Source organism: Giraffa tippelskirchi, chromosome 7 (genome assembly GCF_054371585.1).
Source record: "Giraffa tippelskirchi isolate mGirTip1 chromosome 7, T2T-mGirTip1v1.2.pri, whole genome shotgun sequence".
In the NCBI taxonomy this organism is placed as follows: domain Eukaryota; kingdom Metazoa; phylum Chordata; class Mammalia; order Artiodactyla; family Giraffidae; genus Giraffa; species Giraffa tippelskirchi.
Genome location: NC_137281.1, coordinates 111,181,591 through 111,196,089, shown reverse-complemented (window position 1 = coordinate 111,196,089; position 14,499 = coordinate 111,181,591). Strand labels below are relative to the sequence as shown.

The 14,499-nt window shown below is 39.6% G+C and overlaps 1 protein-coding gene and 1 non-coding gene across 2 annotated transcripts in view; one reads left to right on the top strand and one right to left on the bottom strand.

Moving 5' to 3' along the window:
* The window catches only part of RORA (RAR related orphan receptor A), a 796,368-nt gene that overhangs the window by 535,092 nt on the left and 246,777 nt on the right, over window positions 1–14,499 (bottom strand). The gene's annotated exons all lie outside the window — the stretch shown is intronic.
* On the top strand, window positions 6,803–6,875 carry TRNAG-CCC (transfer RNA glycine (anticodon CCC)). The gene has a single exon. It is a non-coding gene; the product is annotated as a tRNA-Gly (tRNA).

Below are 14,499 nucleotides of genomic sequence, written 5' to 3'. Positions count from 1 at the left end.
TTCCCCATCTCTCTATGGGGTGGTGCTTAAAGGCCACTTGCAACACTCTCGACAAGGTACACATTGTGTTTTAATAGATACAACATTGTAAAGGGCTGACCTCGATTGACCTACTCCAAGTGCACAGAGACCTGTATTTGCACCCCTCCCTCATCATTTCTATTCACTCGCAGTTGAAAATACTATCATCTCACCCTTTTCTTTTCCACCAAAGAATGAATCATCACCCAGAAAGAGGGAGGGATGGACAGCAATAAAGGTAGAAGAAGGAACAGGGTATTTTTTGAGTGCTGATGTGTGCGTGTCACCCTACTTAAATTCTAATAACCTTCAGAGTGAGAGGTATCTTTATGGTGTTATTTTTAGAGGTGCAATCCACACAGCATACAATTAAGCACTTTACAGTGTACAATTCAGTGGCATTTAGTATACTCACAGTGTTGGGCAACCATCCCTCTCTCTAGTTTTAAAACATTTTCATCACTTCTGAAAAATACCCCAAACATCTTGGGCAATTATTGCCACTCTTCTCTCTCCTCATCACTAATCTGCTTTCTATTTTTATGGACTGGTCTATCCTGGAAATTCATAAAAAATAAATCATATCATTTGTGAACTTATGGGTATGGCTTCTTTCTTTGGTGGAATGTTTGAGGTTAATTCAAGTTGCAGCATGTAATTCATTCTTTTACGTTGAATAATTTTGCATTGTGTGTGTGTATATATACGTATGTGTGTGTATCTAAAACATATGTGTGTGTGTGTGTACATATATATGTATATTATTGGGGGCTTCTGGGGGTGTGGGTTCAGTCCCTGGGTCAGGAAGATCCTCTGGAGGAGGAAATGGCAATCCACTCCGGTATTCTTGCCTGAAAAATTCCAGAGACAAAGGATCCCAGTAGGCTACAGTCTATGAGGTCGCAAAGAGTCAGACACGACTGAGCGAATGACCATATTTTATGTCATATTAATATATATATACATATTAAGTTGCACATTTGTTATCCATTTATCAGATGATAGACTGACATTTAGATGGTTTCAACTTTTTGACTACTATGAATGATGCTGCCATAAACATTCACATATAATACTGCAGGAGGACATATGTTTTTGTTTATCTTGAGTGTAGATCTAGGAGTAGAACTGTTGCTGAAGCCACTGTAAGATGGGGAGACTGAGTCTGAGAGAAAATAGGTACCCTGCTCAGGGTCATTCAACTTGTTATTGGTGAAACCAGGACCAGGACCCAGGTCTACCTGGTTGTCAGCTCTATAGTCCATCCACTAAATCTAGGGTTTTTTGGGCTAAAATTTTACTGAAGAGTTATTTTGTAGACTATGACTAATTTTTAACCTTAACTCAAAACACACCCTGAGATCGTATGATTAATAACACTAATTTGAACTCATAGAACTAGTAGTTTCATTCAGTTCCTGTTGAAATCTGAGCTTTTTGTTTCCTAGGCAAATCAATAGCAACATACTTTATCTTATTAGATCAAATATAACTTTTATTTAAAAAAGCTACTATTATACCCTAATGCAGCCTTTATGTACTCAGAGGGCTTAATGAGATAATAAATGAAATCTTAATTTGACAATTAATAATATAAAAGTATTAGGATAATTTAGAATTAGGAAGCCTTGCACGTGATTTTTATTTTTATTAGCCATTGTTTTAAGGTATAATTATACTTGTATCACATTATGACTGGGCAGTAACTCAGTCATTAAGAGGTAGAAAATGAGTAAAATTTCTACTCTGGTGCTGTTTGCAGTAAATTGAGGAAACAATAAAAAACAAAATACAATGTAGAGTTGTATACAGTGTCAAGAAATAGAGTAACTCCTTCAAAGCCTATTAATCCTGGATAAGAAAAGGCTGATCAAACAGTAAACACATTTATCCTGACCATTTATGAGAAAAACTTGTGAGACAGTGAACTCTGGAAGATTTTGGGTTCTCTGAATGAAGCAACAAACAGTTTAAAATATGTGTAATAATAACTGTTGTTTAGTCACTAAGTCATGTCCGACTCTTTTGTAACCCCATGAACTATAGCCTGTCAGACTTCTCTGTCCATGAGATTTCCCGGGCAAGAATACTGAAGTGGGTTGCCATTTCCTTCTCCAGGGGATCTTCCTGACCCAAGGATTGAAACCAGGTCTCCTGCATTGCAGGTGAATTCTTTACCACTGAGTCATCAGGGAAGCTGTGTGTAATATACCCATGTATGCAATTACAAGGTTATACCCTCTGACGTGTGAAGATACAGCACCTGGACCTGAACACCCACCAAGAGCACAAGCAAGTTTCCTAGGCATCCAACAAAGCAAAAACTTCTAACTTGGACCATTATTTTAACAGGTACCAGTTCAACATTTGAGAGTACCAAGCGCTAGATGTTGTAAAGGAGTTAAAGTAAATGGAATCTCAAAATACAACACAGGCAGAAATCAATTATAAACCTTAGATCTACTTAGCTAAAGTAAGGTTATCCAGGAGATGGAGAAGGACAGGGAAGCCTGGCATGCTGAAGTCCATAGGGTCACAAAAAGTCAGACAGGACTGAGCAACTGAACAACAACAAGAATGGGAGTTCAGTTCAGTCGCTCAGTCGTGTCCGACTCTTTGAGACTCCATGAACTGCAGCACGCCAGGCCTCCCTGTTCATCATCAACACCCGGAGTTTACTCAAACTCATGTCCATTGAGTCAGTGATGCCATCCAACCATCTCATCCTCTGTCGTCCCCTTTTCCTCCTGCCTTCAATCTTGCCCAGCATCAGTGTCTTTTCCAATGAGTCAGTTCTTCCCATCAGGTGTCCAAAGTATTGGAGTTTCAGCTTCAGCATCAGTCCTTGCAATAAATATTCAGGTCTGATTTTCTTTAGGATGGACTGGTTGGATCTCCTTGCAGTCCAAGGGTCTCTCAAGAGTCTTCTCCAACACCACAGTTCAAAAGCATCAATTCTTCAGTGCTCAGCTTTCTTTATAGTCCATGGCTCTCACATCCATACATGACTACTGAAAAACCATAGCTTTGACTAGACAGACCTGTGTTGGCAAAGTAATGTCTCTGCTGTTCAATATGCTGTCTAGGTTGGTCATAGCTTTTCTTCCAAGGAGCACACGTCTTTTAATTTCATGGCTGCAGTCACCATCTGCAGTGATTTTGGAGCCCCCAAAAATAAAGTCTCTCACTGTTTCTGTTTTTTCCCCATCTATTTGCCATGAAGTGATGGGATTGGATGCCATGATCTTAGTTTTCTGAATGCTGAGTTTTAATCCAACTTTTTCACTTTTCTCTTTCACTTTCATCAAGAGGCTCTTTAGTTCTTCTTTGCTTTTTGCCATAAGGGTGGTATCATCTGCATATCTGAGGTTATAGATATTCTCCCTGCAATCTTGATTCCAGCCTGTGCTTCATCCAGCCCGGGGTTTCTCATGATGTACTCTGCATATAAGTTAAAAAAGCAGAGTGACAATATATAGCCTTGACATACTCCTTTCCTGATTTGGAACCAATCTGTTTTTCCATGTCCAGTTCTGTGTCTTCAAATCCCATGTCATTCTTATCTATATATTAACTAAAACAACAAACAACTGTTTCTTTCAGATTAGCAAGAACAAATTTTATTCACTTTCATTTTTTCAGTAACTATTGGATGCTTACTCCAAAAATAAAACATTTAAAAACAAATGTAGACCCTGTTGAGAAGACATCAATTATATCTAAGAGAAAATTAATAACCATCTCATTCTCCTTCCTAGAAGCAAGTGGGAAGAGAGCCAAACTTCCTGTATCAAGTTGACTTCTAGACAGACAAAAACCAAAGAGCAAATTATAACAACATTAAAGCAAGTAGGACTATTTGTTGAATGAATGAATAAATGAAGGAAAGAAACACTAGAGACAGAACCAAGAAGTAGGTAGAACTTATTTGGAACCTAGAGACTGGGTGAGGGGAGTCTCAGTGTGGTGGTCAGGGAAGTGATGGGCTTGGATTATTGATGATAACAGAGGACATTTCAGGTCATTTTAGTCATGCAAAGGTTAAACTGACAGGCAATATACATTAAAAAAATCCTAAAAGTTTTAAGAATTTTGTGTCCAATAATATTAAACCTAAGAGTTTTTCCTAATAAAAATGACTCAAAAGATAAAAAAAAAATTAAAAGTATTAATAGTACTGTTTTAAAAATAGAAGTCCTAATGTTATTTAAAATGATAAAAAGGTAGAAACAAACAACAGGAACAACTGGAATACATTACTAATAAATATTAAACATTTAATATTAATAAATTATTGATAAATTATTGTCTAACATTATAAAAATTAGAGAATTATGATAAGTGAATAAATAAAATTAAGTCCTTGGAGAGGCAGATATGAACCAGTGTTAAGTTAAAAAGATCATATACCAATCTAACTATTATTAATATAATATATGCTTCTAAATATTTTACTAAGCATAAGACTTTCAAACAGGAAAGAAAAATGGATTCCTGCTAGAGGAAATGGTACTGAGAAAGCCCATGAGTTTGGAACGATGGTGAAGAGAGTGTGAAAATGAGACTTGTCTTGAGACAGCATTCTAATCAATGGTAGGACTTAGGCCATACTCATTTCTGCTGAAGAACTGAGCTAGGGATGAAGTTAACCTAAACTTCCACAGAGATGCTAACTGCTGTCCTTAGGCCTTTTGTTGTGGGCAGGGCTATGAGCATCTCAGCTTCTAGGAAGAAGATACCACAGTCCTTGTGGTTTGGGGACTTACCATTTCATGTACCTCCCCATGCAAGGAAATGTAGTAACTACTTGGCAGGGAGGTGGGGGTGGATGAGGTGGAGAATAATCTAAATTCACAGCCTGATTCCAAATGCCTGTAAGTAGAGGCACTGCCACCAGAAGGTTTTTATTTGAAACCACTAATTCCAGAATAAACTGGTCAACAATTTGCAAGAGGGCACTGACTTCTTGCAAGATTTCTCTTCAGCTGAAAAATTTACTGTCTCATCCCCAAGCTCGGGGGCTTACACAGACCAAACTTTGCAAATATAATTCTAAACTGGGGAAATGAACAGAATTTTCCAGAACAATCAAGATACCTGAGTAGCCATCCCTTTGCAATATCCTCTTACACTATCCCTCTCCTCCTGCCCAACAATCCATCTCAGTCACTCAGGATGAATAAACCATAACAGTAGATATGGATTCCCATGAATGTCCAGGAAAAAATACATTAGACATTCATGGAAAAGACTACATTTGCACTGGCAGATTTAAAATCACTGCAACATTTTTGGCCCCAAGGGTGTTGGATGAGCGATGTCCCATGTGTTAGCAATTCATCTAAATGTTCCCACATAGTTCAGAATTTAAGTAAAATATTTGTTTCCATACGAAAAATAAAAAGGGAAGGTGGTATTCGCAAGGCTGTTTAATGTATACCAAACCCAATTAAAAAAAAAAAAAGTTCAGTTTGAAATAATTTTAGATCTACAGAAGAATTGCAAAAATAGCTTAGTTGTCTCTTGGTATCCATAGAGGATTCATTGCAGAACCCCCTATGGATACGAAACTCCCCAGACATTCAAGTCCTTTAAATAAAATGAAATAGCACAGATGGCCAACTATATCCATAGGTTCCACATCCATAGATTCGGACTTGAGTCTATGGAGGTGGAACCCTTGGATAAGGAGGACCCACTGTACAGAGAAATCCCATAAACCCTTCACCCAGCTTACCCTAGTGTTAACCTCATATATAACGATAGTACGTTTCTCAAAATTAAGAAATCAATATTAGTATATTACTATTAGCTAAGCTTCAGACTTCATTCACATTTTGCCAGTTTTTCCATTAACCTCTTTTTTTTTCTTTCCAGAATCCCACATTGAATTTAGTCATCCATGCCTTTTTTTCTTTTTTTTTTCCCCTCAATCATTGACATTCTCTCAATTGTTTTTCATGACTTTGATACTTTGGAAGAATCTCTCAATTTGGGTGTGTCTGATGTTTTCTAATGATTAAATTGAGGTTATGAAACTTGAAGAAAACTAGTTCAAGGGGCTAATTGCCCTTCTAATCACGACTTATCAGGGAACACATAACATTAACATGATTTACCAGTGGTAAAGTTAACCTTGATCACTTTGTTTGAGATGGGGTCTGTCAAATTTCTACACAACCTAACTTTACTTTCAGACAGAGTTTTCAGATTTAGCAAATAAAAACACAGGACATCAAATGGGACATGTGTATACTAAAAATTTATTTATTTTTAGTTCAAATTTAACTGGGCCTCTTAGATTTTATCTGGCATCCCCACATTAAGAAATAAATTCCCAATAAAAATCACAAATGTTTACTAAGCCCCTCACCTTGCCATAGAACTCTCCTTACCCTACTTTCCAGAGACATCCCTTGTCCCAAAGACTGCAGCATAGATAAGAATTCAACTGAATTCTTAAATCAGTAACCCTCAAAATCTAGCATCCACCAGACTCCCTTAGCAGGTTGGGTCTTATCACCAGAGTTTCTGATTTAGGGGGTGTGGCAGGAAGCTCTAGAATTTGCATTTCTAATAAGTTCCAAGAGATGTTGACCATCCAGGGATCATAGTTTAAGAAGCACTGGCATTCATGGAGGGTAATCTAGGTACCTGCTTCCAGAGGATTAAACCTCTGCATTAAAAGTCTGCCACTACAACTCACATAGGGTGGGTCCTAACTGACACAACACACTTTCAACTTATGAATAACTCATATAAAAGAATAGGAACAGGAAACTCCCTGGTGGTCTGGTGGTTAAGACTCTGTGCTCCCAACGCAGGGGGCCTGGGTTCAATCCCTGGTCAGGGAACTAAGATGCTGCGTGCTGCAACAGCACAGCCTGAATTTTTTAATTTTTTTAAAAAAACATAATTAAAACTAAATTAAAAATTTAAGTTCTATTTTTGTTTTTCAAGAATAGGAACAAAGATAGTTAGAAATCCTTTGTCCCCCAGTTGAGAGTAGGATTCAGTCTAGATCTTGTTGGGAACTACAGTGGGACGACTCCTCTCTCCTGCAGCCTCTATTGTTGATAAGGTTCAAGTTTATTCCCATGAGCACCTACCCATCTGTTGTCAAACTTCATCTCACAATGAAAGCCCGTGTCACCATGGAACTTGTCAGAGAACCACCCCCATAGGTTGTGGAGATGCAGGTAAACAATTTCTGTTTAGAAATCAGAATGCCTTCTTTCACAGAAAGAAATACTAGAGATGGTAAGCAAGTTAAAAATCAGTCTGGATTATAAGAAAGTTTAGTTTGGGCTCGTTTGGGTACTCAGCTGATACTTAAAATACTATTTCACTGTGCTTATAGAAGGCTCTCTTGGACTCAAAACCTCCAAGTGCTTCAGCAGAAAACAAGTGGTCCATAGACTGAAGGTATCTCACCCACCCACACCCTCTTCATTAGTCACTAGAATATTCTGAAATGGAAGGAATGGGCACACTCTTCTACACAACTTACCTGTTTTGGCATTGGATATCTAACAATGTAGATAGAAGTTGGTTACCTATGGTTGCTCATTGTTAAGCTCAGCTGTTACTTGGATAAGTGGTAAATTTTCTAACTTGAGAAAGCACACTGCAGGTCTTTGAAAAATAGCTCATTTGTCCATTCTTCTAGTATCCCACCAGGCACTTCATACACAGAATCTCATTAATCTTCACCAAATTATTGTGAGGAATGTATTAATGATACCCTTTCAAAGACTGGCTAAGTAACTTACAAAGCAAGTTACAAACCTGGGATCTAGCTTCAGTGTTTTAGACATACCTTTACAATCAATCGGAGAAGGCAATGGCACCCCACTCCAGTCCTCTTGCCTGGAAAATCCCATGGACAGAGGAGCCTGGAGGGTTGCAGTCCATGGGGTCGCTAAGAGTCGGACACGACTGAGCGACTTCACTTTCACTTCTCACTTTCATGCATTGGAGAAGGAAATGGCAACCTACTCCAGTGTTCTTGCCTGGAGAATCCCAGGGATGGGGGAGCCTGGTAGGCTGCTGTCTATGGGGTCACACAGAGTCAGACATGACTGAGGTGGCTTAGCAGCTTACAATCAATACCCCATTTAATTTTCAATCAGCCCAATCCAAGCTTGTCCAAGAGATGTAACTTCAATCTCTTAAGCCATCAGTAGAGTATTTGGTATTCTTTAATTGCACATCTATAAACAATTCTACTAGGAGGCTGGTTATAAAGACAACTTGGCAGGGGTGGGTGGATCTCTGTTCACCACACCCCCTCCACCAAAAAAAAAAAATCCACTTTTTCTTATAATGTTCCACTAGACATACAATTTTCAAAGGAAAATGAAATACAATCCGTACCCCAAACCTCTAAAATCCATAAAAGGGGAAATAAAACCTTAGTTTTATCTTTCACTGGATTTAAGCCCAGCAAGTGTTATTTGCTAACACTTTGGGTTAATGAGGAAATCAATCTGAGGACAAACAAAAATGCAATATCACGTCCAAGCTTTTCATTTATAAAAGCCACCTTTAAGAAAGAGTGATCACCAAGTGTGGTTGTCTAGGCTGTTTGGCATTTACATGCTTTTGAGCCACAGATTTCAAAACAAAGGGAACAGAATGGAACATCACCAGTCCTGATGCAAAAGGACTAAAACCTCTCATAATTTCTTCTTTATATTCTGAAGACTTCAGTGAATGTGAGATTTCCAGGCTTTTACACTCTAAGTCCCCTCAAATGTGGCAGCTATTACTACATATACCCTAATACAATTTTCCCTAAAAGGACTTAATGGAACGCAACCAAGCATTTGTGTCAATAATCAGATCTACATCCTCCTTCTTGAGCTTAATCCAAGTGTGTCCCTTCTCCTCCGACCATCACTGCATGAGCCACAGGACATTGGGGTCTAGCTGCGTTCACCTGTGTCCTCCATCACTGGCTTTCTCTACCTCTTTGGGGTTTAATCCTTTCTTTCTGGGTTGGGAAGATCCCCTGGAGGAGGGTAATGACAACCCACTCCAGTATTCTTGTCTAGAGAATCCTATGGACAGAGGAGCCTGGAAGGCTACAGTCCACAGGGTCACACAGAGTCAGACACGACTTAAACGACTGAGCACACACGCCTGCATCTTTTCAGGAGTATTTGACAACAAGAAATCCCATCCTCCTTCCCAGAAAGCTGTATGAGTTTAACCCAGGAATGATGAAATAGGGAAACTGCGATCCAGAAATGAATAGGCCCAAGAATAGGGGCTGGGATGCGGGGCAAGCTCTGCAGGTGAGGTGGTGACGGGAATGAAGACATCTCAACACACGTCTTACTTTGGGTCCTTCCATGCCCTTGTCTATTGTAACCACGGGCCTGAATGAACTCACAGGCCTCCTGGAGGAAGCCAACTTTATCACCCTTTTGAAGACCCTTCGTTTTAACAAGTGTGGTTATTCCACTGGGGCATTGGGGTGTCAAGGGCCAGAAGCTTTAAAAAGGAAAGAAAGAGAAGGAAATCAGGAAGTGGTGTAACAAAGGCCTAATTATAAGGGAGGAGTATCTCTCTACAGACAGGTCACTGGATGGACGCCAAGGGCTCTCGCCACATAAAGGGAAAGATTGTTATAAAAAGATTTTTAAAAAAAGAAGGAGAAGAAGAAAGAGGCATGGCAGTAGAGACTGTGAGGGGGTGGGGCAGAGAATAGGGAAATGAATAAGAATAATGACTTAAAAGCTTTTTTTTTTTTTTTTCTGGTTCTCTGCTTCCTTTCTGCAGATGCTCAGCTGAGCCAGTGCAGCTGGCTCCCTGACAAATGTGGAAAAATCAGCCAATCTGAGATGGTTGTTAGCCATCCGGGCAAAGGCTCAGATACATGAGAGGCTGCCTCAGGTGTGGCAGGTCTTCTGGAGATACTGCTGGGAGATTCAAGGCCAGAGCGTGTCTTCCCGGACTCCAGGAACTCAGCAGCACCCCCTTCCACCTCTGGGCTCCAGGTTCTGACCAAGGTGACATTGAGGGAGGGCTCTTCCTCTGTTTGTTACCCTCCCCAGCTCCAACATCCTCCCCTACCTGACAAGCTCTCCTTTCAACCTGCTGGGATTTCTTCCAGCTCATTCAGTGAAAAGCCTGCAACACAAGGACCCTCGTCCCAAGGCATCTGAGTACACATCTGATGATGCAACTCAAGGCCTCCAGAAAAATGCCTGATGCTCCTCTGTCCATGGGATTCTCCAGGCAAGAATATCCATTCTCCAGGGGACCTTCCCCACCGAGAGATCGACCCCGGGTCTCCTGTATTGCAGGCAGATTCTTTACACTCTGAGCCACAAAGGAAGCCCCTATTCCTTTTCAGCTCACCAAACTGAAAGTCAAACTCCAGTCCGTGGACACTCAGGCAGAATACCCTGGGGTTTCCCCACAGGATAGTGAAGACTGCTCTGGGAATGGTCACTGAGACCAAAGAGTATGCCACACACATTTATGTATCCATTATGTCCCCACACGGAATATGAACATGAAAACACATCTGACCTTTCAGCTCAAGCAAAGCAATTAATACTTTGAATCAAGTTCAAGACAAAAAGAGTATTATTGTAAGGAGCAGTCAAAGTTCTTTATTAAGCTCTCCACTTTTCCTGTGATTCTTGTTCATGGACTATTTGATAATTAAATTAAAAGGGTCAAAAATTAGGAACTAAGATACTAAAAGAAGTACTCACATAAGGGAAGTTTCTAGAGGGATGGAAATGGTCTAGATCTTATTTTGAGTGGTGGTTACATGAGCGTAAATAACTGTCAAAACTCACTGAACTGAATAATTAAGATCTGTGCATTTTGTTTTAATTATACCCACATAAAAATTTAAAACGTAAGGGCTCATGTTCCAGTTCTGTGTCTACGGCTATACCAGCCTACTGAAGCAGCCGCCACTGTACAAAAATGCACAGGTAAAACATACGCTGTGTCACTTCATCAGTTATCCTTTACATAATGGAATACTTCCAAAAGAAAAGTAAATAATTCCTATACGACCCTTAAACACTTTTTAGGAGCTTGTAATAATCGAGAGTAGCTCCGAAAGATTTATTTTTGGAGGGAGAAATGATTATGTTGCATGTTACATATGAACTGACTAGTTACTGCCCTTCTTAAAACCTGAAAGTGAAGGTTGACTTGGTTGGTCTCAAAGCCTTGATGTGGGGAACACTGGCTAGTAGTATGGAGGTCAGAAAAACAAAATGTGTCTGTTTGAACTATTACTGATTTTTAGATGAAATGAGAACACTTGTTTAATCCAGTAAGAGAATAAAAAAATTTAAGAGGTGAAGAAGTATATTACTCTATGTAAAATAGATAGCTAATGGGAAGTTACCCTGTAGAGTAGGGAGCTCAGCCTGGGGCTCTCTGACAACCTAGAGGGGTGGGATGGGGTGGGAGGTGGGAGGAAGGTTCAAGAGGGAGGAGACATGTGTATACCTATAGCTGATTCATGTTGATGTATGGCAGGAACCAACACAGCATTGTAAAGCAATTATCCTCCAATTAAAAATAAACTTTAAAAAAAGAGGCGAAAAGGCACTGTGTTATATGGTCTGATTCTCTCAATAATCACATAGAAACTGAGGCTCAGAGAAGGAAAGCAGTTTTCCCAAGATCACATCGTCATTTTCTGCCAAACACGGATCTTCTGACTCTCAAGTCTGTTTCTCTGTCCAGTTTGTCATTATTCCTGTTTTAACTGCTGTCCTCTAATAACATTTTAAAGCAAGTATGATATTTATATCTATCAACGCTCCAAAACATAATATTTGTACTAATATTTTAAAACATCAGAAAAATATTTTTCCCCTGAGAGAGGTTGCTTCTCAAATAAACTATGTTCTTAAAATTAAGAGAGTCTCGTGCTATACTCAACTACTCACATTTATCTTCTTAGAAAGCATCCATGTATATCTTCTCTATAATAGTTAGAGCTTTTTAAAGCTCTAGTTCATGTTTGCTGATATTCCATCCCTAGAACAAAGATTTTCAAAAGCAATTTTATCACCGTAAACCCAAATTTTTCTCCTGTTTGGAGCCCAGTGTTATCCTTTAACTTTACTTCACTGATTGCCAAGTCATCCTTTTCTCTGTAGCTCTAAGAAATGCCCATGATAAGGTAAAAGAATCATAATCTCATAGAAACCAATTCTTATGTTTAATAGGAAAAAAAAATACTCTTGCTCATGTCTTTAAGGTACTGTTCCCAAAGAGAGTGAGTCACAATGAACAGATCCTGATAAGATGGTCAGATCCCCACCAGCCACAATGAAGATGGGTAACTTACTACCCATACACAAAAGTGAACCCACTGGAGAGACAGTACTTGTTTTGGGGACCTAGAATCCAATGTCCAACTATCCTGGATAATAGTGTAGTGACAGCACCCCAGAACAAGAAGGGAGTGAGTAATCACAAGATGCAGTGAATTCTGAGCAGGTTTTTTTTTTTTTAGCAGAATTTCTTTTGAAATTAAATCTTACTTGGACATCTGACATAGAAAAAAAATTCGAGTAATAGCTGTTTGCGGGGTAGTTAAAAATCCTCACTGTTGGATGGAAAGATTCATCTTCCCGTTGGTGGGACCTTAAAACACTGCTGTGGGAGGTTTCCTGGAGCCCTTAAATGTGAGAGTTCTTCTAAAAGTAATGGGGAGCTTCAACTGCTAAGGTCCTTCCCACCACCGGCAATCCAGACTCTTAGAGGATTCCCTCCACAATACAGAGCTGAAATCTTTCTCCTGGTAGCTCATAATTCATGGATATTAGTTTACCTTTGAGGTCAAATTTTTAAAATCCCCATTTCACAGGGGAAAATCTTCACTTATTTAAAACAAGCAGGTGTGTTGTGTCTTAGACACGCTCTTCATAATACAGAAGGGTGTGTACACACCTGTCCTCACACAAAGTGTTCATGCTCAAACCACCTCTGCTTTCCACCTCTCCTTGGCCCCAGTCCTATGGTGGCTTCATGTATTTGTGTAGTCTGGGGGCTCAGCTTTCAAAAAGACTCATGGAGCCTTTGACTGTGACAAGAAGAGGAGGAAGGGATTTTGCTGCTGGGTTCTTGTTTTTCTGCTAGCTTCCAAGTGGAGTCCACCCTTTCTCAACAGAGGACCATGAAAACTAGCTTGTGGCCATTTAGAATTACATCGGACTCTGGGAACAAATTCTAAACAGACTTAATATGTTAAAAGAAAATGAACACAGCTGATCTGCAGGCAAAAAAAAAAAAAAAAAAAAGAATCTGCTCCTCAGCCCTCCTCAAAGGCATCCTAACAGTGAGAACTACTTTGAGGCCACAAGGAAGACTTCCTGTTCAGTAACATTCAATGTTTAGAGCAGAGCAACAGCTGGAAAGGCAAACTTTTTTAGCATGAATGTTTCACAGTTCGAATCACTTAACAGATGTAAAATTATAGGATATACTTAGCATTTAGGGCTTTTTTTTATTATTAGCTAAAGAAGATCTTTTTGGAAAATACATTTGATGTTTAGTCCTTCTTGATGACGACGGCAAGAATTTTTTTAAATGTTCGCTATACTAAATAAAATGTTCATTATACTAAATCATACTTTAATCAGTTTTACATGTGTTTTATACAGGTTTACTCAAGATTAACATTTTAAGGCAATAAATACACAAATGTTAAGGTTGAGAAGAGACTATCCTACTGACCAGCCAACCAGTAAAAGATGAGAGGCAGCGAGGCTAGAAATGCCATCAGACGCAAAGTAAATATTCTGTGACTGAAACTGACAATCGCACTGGTGAGGGAAGTCTGAAGACAAGAGATGCCCAGGATCAGAGGCTTAAAGGAAAACACTCAGGAGATCAGGGGGAGCTGATGGCTGGCCACTGCCCTCTACGGAGTGTAACTGAGCCCTATGAGGCCTTTCCAGAACAGGCCCCACACCCATGTTCTCTGCTTGACTTTTGTCTACAAGAAAACTTTAGTCAGAGAATAGATTTAAATCAGAGAAGTGAGAAACTGCAGAAAGGAAAACAGTCAAGCAAGACAAAATAATAATACTTTGGCCATTAAACAAAGTCAAGAACATTTAGTTCTTCCTCAAGGACTATAGATAATGTTTTGAGCCAAGTCCTTTGAACTGTTTTTCAGAGACTGAGACTCCCACCATGTTGAAGAAGTTAACTGTTTGCTGCCCACAAGCACATAGACCTCAGACCCCTTGGAACCAAAAGGTTGATGAGGCTGACTTACGATTACCTCACCACCAACCAATCAGAAGAATGTCCACAAGTTGGTCACACCCTGCTCCTTGAATACTGTAAGACTCCTTACTACACTGTCCAGGTGGGACATAGAGTTTTCAGGGCATTAGCCTGCTGTGGCCCTCTTTGTGTGGCAAAGCAACAAAGCTATTTTTTTCTACTTCACCCAAAACTCTGTCTCTGTGTTTCTAT